A 10,250-nucleotide genomic window follows, 5' to 3' on the forward strand; every position below is an offset into this window, starting at 1 on the left:
TGGAAACAGCTAAACAAATTTGGCTGAAATTACAGGAAAAGACACCTCGACGGAGAAATTCAGCCCAAACAACCGAGCAACACCATGAGCAGGTGAAACACCCGGTGTCCACAGCGGGCTCTGCTCCAGCCCCGCACCGGCACCGGGGGGAGGCACCGGCACCGGGGGGGGAGGCAGGACCTCTGTTAGACCCAGGGATGGAGCTGGAGAATCCCATGGGTTTCCAAGCACCAGGCGTTTCCCAGGTTCCTGCTCCAGGGAGCGGTGCAGATCTCGATGGGGTGGAGGGGGGGCACACGGGGAGCAGGGGACCCCCCAGTGCAGCCCAGCTCAGCCCAGTACAGCCCAGTGCATTCCAGATCCACCCAGTGCAGCCCAGTACATTCCAGCATATCCCAGTGCAGCCCAGCACATCCCAGCTCACCCCAGCTCCACCCAGTGCAGCCCAGAACATCCCAGCACATTCCAGTGCAGCCCAGGACATCCCACCTCCACCCAGTTCAGCCCAGGACATCCCAGCACATTCCAGTGCAGCCTAGGACATACCAGCACATCCCAGCTCCACCCAGTACATCCCAGTGCAGCCCAGTACATTCCAGCATACCCCAGTGCAGCCCAGCACATCCCAGGGCAGGCCAGTACAACCCAGCTCAGCCCGGGGCAGGTCAGTACGTCCCAGTACATCCCAGCTCAGCCCAGTACATCCCAGCACAACCCAGCTCAGCCCAGGGCAGGCCAGTACATCCCAGTACATCCCAGCCCACGCTCCACTGGAGCTGTGGGAGGTCACGGATCAAATTTGCTGGAAAATGGGGGGAGCAGTAGGAAACAGCCCAGTTAACCCAGTTCCCGACGGCGTTTGCTTCCCAGCGCGCTCCGGGCCGAGTCCCTGCACGTCTCCCGGCGCGGAGCCCAGTGCCCGCTTTGCATCTAACGGCTGTTTCTTCCCCCCTTCTCGGTAATTGGAAGGAAAACATTTTCTATGTTTTTTCTTGCCTTCTCTCTACGAGCACCGGGCTGTTTTTCTTCCCAAACAAAAACAACTATTTGCCTTAATTATTGCAAATCCTCAGATTTCCAGCCCCCAGCTACTCCGGGGTGGGGGGGAAGGGGGGGGCGAGGCCGGTTGCAGGGAGGTATAATTTACACCCCTCTCCTTTAGCTTTAATTGTATCAGCCTAGAAATTATGGAAAATATTTGCTACTGAAATAATACTAAAAAAAACAAACTTCCCACTTAAAAGGTGGAGAGTGGCGGCGGAATGGCCGGGGCAGAATCGGCACGGAGGAGCCTCCTCCTCCTCTTCTTCCTCCTCCTCCTCACAAAGGCTGGTTATAATTTAGCTGGAACAGGAAAAAAAGGGGCCCCGGCGGGTCCCTCGGAGCTTTCCCAGCCCCAGCTCAAGCCCTGGCGCAGCCGCAGGGTGGGAGCGGGGGGTCCCGGGGTCTTTCCCCACGGTTCGGTGGTGGCGGCAGCAGCTGGGTCATGCCGATGCCCCGGTGGCCCTCGGCATCCACCGGCACCAACCCCCCAAACACTGGGGAGGGGGCGGCTGGGGAGCTGGGGGGGGGTTGCTCTTTAGCAGGTTTGCTATTTAAGTAAAGACACATGTGAGAAATTAAGGGCTAATTTACCGCTGGTCCCGGGCAGCCACCGGCAGGAGGGGGGAGGATTGGGTGGGGTGGGGGGGAAGAGACAAATCCATTAAGTGACCCAAATGTCAGAAACCCCAAAGTAATGAGCAGCCACGAGCCATTACTGCCGGCTCATTAGCCGCCGCCGCTGTCAGCTTGGGCCTCTCCGCTCCCCCGAGCCGCACCGGCGCTGGTGGCAAAGCGGTGACCGCGGGGCCCGGCTGGCACGGGGCCGGCGAGGGCAACGAGCCGCTGCGGAGAGCTGCCGGCCATGGCTCCTCCATCGCCCCGGGGTGGCACTGCCTGGGCTGGGGGGCAACCCCCGGGGTGGAGGGGCTTGTAGGAGGATGCTGGAACTCGCTGCTCGCTTCATCTCCATCCCTCAGGCTGCCGGCAGTGGGGCTGCCCCACACGAGCCCCCCAGAAACCCTCCCGATGGGCGGCGAGGGCCGCACGGAGCTGGTCACACGTGGCTGACACTGGCCATGCCCAGGGGCACCGGTCACTTTGGGTCGAGCTGTCCCTGGCGGAGCGAGGGACGATGGCTCCGGGCACTCGGCCGCTCTCCGGGGCGTGAGGAGCAGGGACCGGGCAGATCCGCACGGAGCGACCCCGTCCCTCGGGGTCCCTGATGGGGAGGGGTGACCCCAGGCTCAGGAGGCTGGGGGTGCAGCGCGGTGGGCGACCCACCAACGGGGCCGGACTGAGGCACAGCTCAAGCACCCGCCTTCCCCCGGGGCTCCCCCCGCCCCCGGCTCCCCGAGCCCCCACTTTATTTAGGAAATCTCTCCCAAATAAGCAGACGCAGCGGGGCAAAACCCTGCAATTATCACCCAAAAACGGCTGCGCCCCGAGTCCAAAGCTCCCGCATGGATCCCCCCGGGACCCCAGGCACCGTGTCCCCTCCAGCGGGACGGTGGGACGGTCCCGATCGACAGCTCGGGGGTGGAAATCCAGAGGAGGGAATCATCCAAACCTCTCCCGCACCCTCCACGCTCCGACACGCTTTGCCCGGGGCCGTCCCGGGCGCTGCCTCCCCCCGGAGCCGGCACACACCCTTCCCGGGCACGTTTTCTGCCTCTTTCTGCCTTTTTGATGCTTGTGAAAACTCCCAGCCCCAAAATCCGGCTGCAATGGAGCTTTCCCTCTGCCGAGCTGTCCCCACGCCGGAGCTGTGCCGGCACGGGCGAGCGTGGCTCCCTCCTCCCAGTTTGTGGCCACCGTGGCCCCGTGCGTGACACGAGCGCTTGGCGGTGGGAGACCTCAAAAGCAATTTGCAAACATTAATTAAACCCCAGCCCCTTTGCGAAGCCGGGGGGTGGGAAATGACGCAGGATGTCACCCGGATACTCACGCAGCCGACACCTCCAAAACCAGCCCCGGTAAAAGCCACCCCGCTGTGACACGGGAAACTGAGGCACGCGGGGAACGTCTCTCAAGGTCAGACAGAGGTGACCCCTCGCAGGAGGAAGGGGGGACCCCGGGACCCCCCCACTGGCAGCCCAGCATCATCTTCCTGGCTCTGCCCGGGGTGGGAGCCAGACCCCGGAGCTCTGCCCCCTCCCTCCCGTGGTCACCTCTGCCATCGGCACCGGGGGGGGTGGGGGTAACAAATATTTTGCCCATTTTTGCAGCGAGGCCTCCCTGCCCTTCCCGGGGCTCTGGAAGTCCCCGGAGCCCAGGCGGGAGGGAGCTGTGCTCCTGCTTGCCCGCAGTGGTTTCCCCAGGTGCCAAAGCCCGGGCTCTGCTGATGAGGGGGGGCTGATAAGGATAAAATTCATTTGCTCGGGAGTGCAGCCCCCGGGCAGGGCTGGGGCAGCCGCCGGCGGGACCAACCTCACCCCCGGTGGGGCAGACGAGGGGACTTGGGGCTGCAGGTGAGGAGCAGGGGATGCTCCTTGTGAAAAGATGAGATCTGGTGCAGAAATCCTTTGCTGTGAGGGTGGTGAGAGCCTGGCCCAGGTTGCCCAGAGAAGCTGTGGCTGCCCCATCCCTGGAGGGGTTCAAGGCCAGGTTGGAGGGGGCTTGGAGCAACCTGGTCTGGTGGGAGGTGTTCCTGGGGGAACTGGGGGAGCTTTGGGGTCCCTTCCCACCCAAACCATTGCATGATTCTAAAAGCCTCCAGCTCCCCACGTGTGTCCCGGCAGCGAAGGCTCCACCTGGAAACTCCGGCTGAGGCTCCAGAACCTCCCGTCCTGGTGAACAAACCCGGCCGGGGCTGAGCCAGCGCCAGCCCAGAGCAGCCACCGCCACCTGCCCAGGTCCTGGCACGGGGACGGACAGACAGACAGACAAACAGCCGGCCATGCCCTGCGGCGGGCCAACAGCAGGCGGACAGACGGACGAGCTGGCGGCGCATGGAACAGCTTGTGCAGCTCGTATCTGCCGGCGTTAATGACTGCGCCCTGCTAGCGAGCAATACGGCACCGTCCTCGGGAGGAGCTGCACCCCCCGGCTGCCGATCTGCCGCCGAGGTCGGGGAGGGTCCCTGCGTGGGCATATGGGGTGGTAGCACCCACCACCGCTCCCGCGTGGCCCTGCCGGCACCGTGACACACGGGGGATGCTCAGGCCACCCAGCCTGGGCCAGCACCGAAGCCATCGGCCTCACGCTGGCTGCGGTTTATATCCGTCCAAGTATTATTTTCCCGTTATAACGATGATTTTCCAACCCCTGATCAGGGCTAGACCCGCGCGGGGCGGCCATGGCACGGGGGCGGCCGGAGCCAGCACCCCCCAGGAGCAGCGGGGTGACTGTGGAACCCCCGAGACCCCTCGCCAGGCACCCCCCCACGCTCTGCCCAGGGTGATGGAGATGCCCCCCATATCCCACGGCTGACCCACAGCGTGCTGGGGGTGCGCAACGGCTGCCCAGTCCCGGGGCGAAACCCCAAGGTCCGTAAATCCAAAATCCTATGGTTTTCACCCAAAGTTGAGGCCGGGCGTGCAGCAGCAGCCGCGGCAGCAGCACGGAGCCCGGCGGCACCTCATGGCTTAGCCAACACCCCCCCCTAGTGCCAGTGCCCCTCATGGGCCGCCCGGGCCGGGGGCCGCATCCTGCCCGTGTCCTGGACCGCAGCCCCGTGGGCAGGGGGGGACCCGGCGGCCGTCACCGTGGACTCGGGTCGCCCGTACCAAGTGCTCCACACAGCCCCGGCCTCTCCCGGTGCCAGGGGTGGGCTTGGGGGAAAGCTGATCACCTGGGAAAATGAGCAAAGACCCCCAGCCCCATAGCTCTACAGCTCCCAGACCCCAGCCCCATAGCTCCCCAGCCCCACAGCTTCCCAGCCCCCGGGCCCATAGCTCCCCAGCCCTGCAGACCCCAGCCCCATAGCTTCCCCAGCCCCATAGCTCCCCAGCCCCACAGCCAGCTGGGACCGAGCCACAGCAGCTCAGCTCAATGGCCGGGGGCTTTGCAGGGGGGCTGCAGCCCTTCGCCCCTTCCCGGGGTGGGCAGTGGGTGGCCGGGACCATCCATCCCCGTGAGCTCTTCCCAGAAGCGCCCCATTAACGCCCGTTACGAGGCCACGGCGCGGTGCCACGGCCACGCAGCCCCGGCACACAGTCCCCCTCCCAGCATCGCCACCGACCCCACACCAGGCCCCGAAACCCCCCGGGACCGAGCACCCCACGCAGCCCCCGCTGCCGTCCCGGCAGAGCCGTCCCACGGGCGCCCGACTGCGCCCCGGGAGCTTCTGAATATGGAAAGCGCCGGGGAAAAGCGTTTTCTGTTTGGCCTGAACCCACCCAAGTGGAATGGGAAGGGGAGGGGGGGGTGGGGGGCAGCCCAAAGAGTTAATCCACTTTGAATTGCAGCGCGGCTCCTGCCAAGGCGCAGCGGCGTCGGGGCTGACAGCTTGACAGAGACGGATTGGCAGCTCCCGAGGTGAAACATCCCGGCCCGAGCCACGGAGCCGTATTACAGCCCGTCTCGAAGGGGGCAGGTTTCATCATGTCGTTTTCCACCGAGGAAAAAATGAATTAAATAAATAAAAGCGAGGTGGGAGAGGGAGCGAGGAGCTGGAACGGGCCCCGGTAGGGTGCACGGCTCCTGGGGACCCCCCTGCCCCAGGGACCCCTCTGCCCCGGGGACCCCCCTGGGTGATTCCCCACGCACAGGCTGGGAAACGCGGCTGTTCCCTCCCCAAATCCAGGGTTTCCAGGACCCCCCAGCGCCGCCGGGACCCTGGGACCATCAGAGCATCGTCCCCAGGTGCCCGCCCACGGGCTGAGCTGCCCCCGAGGGTGCTGCGAGGCCACGGCGACCCCCAGGACCCGGGGCAGGATCTTTATGTCCTTGATGGGACCCCGGGGAGCTGCTGGAACACCCATAAATACCAAACCGGGGCGCAAGGGGAAGGGGCGCTGCAGGGCGATGCCCGTGCGGGGCTGCAGACCCTCTTGTGTGGGCGACGCGGGGGGTCACAGCCCCGAGCAGGGCGTGAAAACCCTTCCTCGGGCAGAAAGGGCATTTTCCAGGCAGGAGAGAGCCGGGGAAGGCGCTGCCGGCGCTGCCCTCCCAGGGCCTGTCAGCCGGCAGGAATCACCGATCCCCGAGGGATGTCTCCGAGGGATGGTAGGGCAGCGACCCTAATATTTTCTGCAGCGAGCGCTCCTGTCCGCTCCCTTTGTGCCGGAATGATAGGAATTCATCACCGACCACCCCCCGCCGTGCGCTGGCTCCCGGGGGAGGCGTCCGCCAGCTCTCTCCCCGGCCGAAACGGGATTGGGTTCTCTCCTGGGGCTGAAACCCAGACGTGCGCAAAGTGGGGGCGCTCCCGGGGCACCCCGCTCCGCACCGGCGGGGTCCCTCCTCACCCAGACACGGTGGCACCCGCGGTGGCATCGCCACTGGTCCCTCAGGATGGGGGACGAGCCCTCCAGCCCAGGATCCGGTGCAAAATGGGCACAGAGGAGAGATTTAGGGATGATGCTGGGCCTGGACGTGTTTAGCGTCGCTGCGTTTTGGGCAAACATCCCCCCCCCCCGTCGTGTGGCAGCCACCAAATAACCCTCACCCCGTTATTGCCCCGATCAGAAAGGGGGGTGCAGGCTCTGCTGGTCCCCCCAGTGAAGACCCCGGTGCTGCTCTCCCGAGGGGTGCGGGGGCTCAGCTGGGGCTTCACCCGCAGGTGCCACCAGGCAAACCATGGCTCTGCCGAGCCACGGCCCCTCCGGGACCCCCTCTGCTCCCAGCTGATCCCCCCCGAGCTGCTGCAACCCCCTCAGTCAGGGCTGTAACTGCTTAAAACCGCTTAAAATTCTACTAAAGGTGTTTGCAAAACCACACGGTGAGTTGAGGAAGGAGCATCCTCACTCTCCAGACAAGGCTGTGCCTTTCCCCCGCCTCGAGGCATCACCGCCGCCCGGGGACCACCGTGACCGTGACCCCCCCAGCCCCGCAGAGCCCGGATGGGACCCCCCCCCCCCCAGCTCTCCTGGCACAAGGAAACCGTCTGCCCGGGTTTGGTTTAAGCCCTGCCGCGCTCGCGACCGTTCCCCCCTCTCCCCGCGGCTCCCGGGTTCCCTCTCAATCGTGTCAAACAAATCCGGAGAAAAACATGTTTGACGACATCAAAGTTCAAACCTCCACCTGCCCGTGTCCCCGAGCAGGGGCCCTTTAATGCTGCAAAGATGTAAACTCCCCCAGGTCTTCATTATGTCTTACAGGCCCGATATTATATCAGATTATGGAATCATTAAACAAAAAATTGTACTCCTGGCCGTCCAGAGGGGCCTCCAGTTACCTCCTCTAAATATAACAGCATCATTTTTAACCAAGGAGCCGGTACAGTCCCCTGGGCCTTCATTATATTTCGTGGGCTCGGGCTGGAGCAGCATCTCCCTCGCGCTGGAGGACGCATCCTGCGCCTCCGCCGTGGCCAAGGTGAGTGGCCCCGGACCCCCGGACCACGGGCCACCGCGCTGGACCCAGAGATGGCCCCGGCACCGGCAGCGCTCGGAGAGGAACCGGGCAGGGAGGTGCCCAGACGGAACAAAAGGCGATGAAAAAGCAGATGAAGGGAGGAAGGCGAGGGGGAAGGGGGGGTGGGGGTGGTGTGAAACCAGAGCTAGGTGGGCGCCCAATTATTTTAATTGCGTGTAGGTGCCGTTTAGGGCTCAGCCAGGCGTCGCACATCAGTGTTTACTGCTCCGAGCAGAACCAATTATGTTCGAACACGGAGGGGCTGAGAGACGGCAAATAAACAAGGCGTCGGGGGGCGGGGGGGGGGATCCGCACCCCTCCATCTGCACCCGTCCATCAGCAACCACCCAGGCATGGACCGGGGGGGGGGGGGGGGGGGCAGGGCAGCCCCACGCAGCCCCCAGGATGGGGATGGGGGCGCCAGGACCCCCCCCCCGGCCGGCAGGAACACGGCAGCTGGGGGAACAGGTCGGGGCGGGGGGGGGAGAGAAAACATATCTGTTTAGGGAAAGAGGGGAAATAAATAAAGACATAAAGATGTAGTTTCTTGTGGGGCTTTGACAGGCGTTGTCAGAGCTGGTGGTGCGTGTGCTCCTGTCTTTACAGGAAATAACTGTCAGCAATTAAAGGTGGAGGTGTTGGGGAGGGAGTCGGGCAGCTCCGCCACCTCACTCACTGGCCGGGGGGAACAGGGCTGTGTCCCCCCCCCGGGGCAGAGCTGCCTCTGGGCCATGATTTGCCCCCCCGCCAGCAAGGTGCCGGCTCCCCAGGGTTGCTGGAGTCCCCAAAGGGATATGTCACCCACCGCTGCCAGCAGCGGGGACCGTGGCTACTGCAGCAGTGCCCGGGGCCACCGCGGGGTGTGGGGGTGTGGGGGTGCGTGGTGGAAAGCTGTGCCCGGAGGTTGCACTGGAAATGCCCTTTTTTGGGGAAAGGTGACTGTCCCCCACTGCAGGTGACACCTCCCACCACACCAGGTTGTTCCAAGCCCCCTCCAACCTGGCCTTGAACCCCTCCAGGGATGGGGCAGCCACAGCTTCTCGGGGCAACCTGGGCCAGGCTCTCACCACCCTCACAGCAAAGAAGTTCTTCCCAATATCTCATCTCGATCTCCCCTCTTTCAGTGTCAAACCCTTCCCCCTGATCTTATGGCTCCCCTCCCTGATCCAGAGTCCCTCCCCAGCTTTCCTGGAGCCCCTTGAGGGACTGGAAGGGGCTCTAAGGTCTCCCCGGAGCCTTCTCTTCTCCAAGGCTGAACCCCCCCAACTCTCTCAGCCTGTCCTCACGGCAGAGGGGCTCCAGCCCTCCCAGCATCTCCGTGGCCTCCTCTGGCCCCACTCCAACAGCTCCGTGTCCTTCTGATGTTGGTGGCCCCAGAGCTGGAGGCAGCACTGGGGGGGGGGTCTCCCCTGAGCAGGGGAGAGGGGCAGAATCCCCTCCCTCAACCGCATCCCAAGCACATGGGGCATCTCCTGTGGAGACCCTGGGCTGCACCGGCAGGTCCTGCAGCCCACCCGGCCACCTGCACGCTGTCATCGCATTTGTCCCCAAAAGTGCCCGTTTGGTGCTGCGCTGAAGCCCAGGAGCTCAGGCGACCGGACCCACCGTGAGCTGCCCCACGTCCATGGCCCCTGTGCTCCAGTCCCGGGGGTCCAGCAGGACCAGAGCCCCGAGCTCTGCCCCACGGCCGGGGAAGGGTCTCGCCAGGGGCCAGACACAAACTCTGTTGGAAATGGGCCCTTTACCTGCCCTGGGCATCCTCGGGAAAACCAGCCACAAGGTAAGTCCAGAGACACATGGATAATTCCCTACAGGGAGTTCACAGCCGGAATGGTGCCGGCAGAGGGTTTCGGGGGAACACACCAATTAACGTTCCCATTTTCCAGGTGGGAAGCTGCGGGGGGGGTGAGGGGCACAGCCCACCCCTGCCAGCAGCCAGGGTCCTACAACACATCGGTGTCAGAGCGATGGATGATGCCCCAAGGCCCCCGTCCCCCCCCCAACCTCTGCCCTCTCCATCGCCTCCCTCCTCTTCCTCCCACCCCACCCGGCAATAATTGGCTCCGACTCCAAGCCTGCGCCTTCCCTGCCGCAGCTCTCCCCTTCCCTCCTCCCGGTTTTGAACTCCCCTCTGCTGAGAAAAATGTAATAGCAGTTTAGCCTCTCCCTCTGCAAGTTCTTTTGACACCAATAACCTCTGCCTTTGCGCTTCCTGGCTCAGATAAAAACTCTCCACCTTCCAGGCTGGCAGCAGCCTGCCAGGGGGGCGCGCCGGCCTTGGGGGCCGTGTCGCCCCGGCCTTGATAAACCCGACTTCAGAGGCTCATTAGAGCTCAGCCCCAGGAGCTGGGCCCCGGGGGAGCGGGGCGCGGGGGAGCCCCGGCTCCCCGTTCCTATGGCGACGGAGGATGCCGATGTCGCAGCCCGAGGCGGTACTTTTGGTACTTACAGATCAAACGGGCAGGGCAAGCGGTGCCGGGGAGGAATCCACCGAGCGCAGGAAATGTAATGACTTGAATTAACAACAGGAGAGCCCAGCGACTCCCCTCGGCGCCGGGCGGGAGGAGGCACAAACTTTGCCGTGTTGGGTTAAAACTTTGGATCTCTCTTTTTTCCCCCCCTGCCCCTGTCCCCTCCCTCCGTTCAGCGCCCGTTTGGGAAACACGGACAGGGCGAGGAGAGCGAGCCGG

This window comes from Numenius arquata, chromosome 25 (assembly GCF_964106895.1).
Source record: "Numenius arquata chromosome 25, bNumArq3.hap1.1, whole genome shotgun sequence".
Classification (NCBI taxonomy): domain Eukaryota; kingdom Metazoa; phylum Chordata; class Aves; order Charadriiformes; family Scolopacidae; genus Numenius; species Numenius arquata.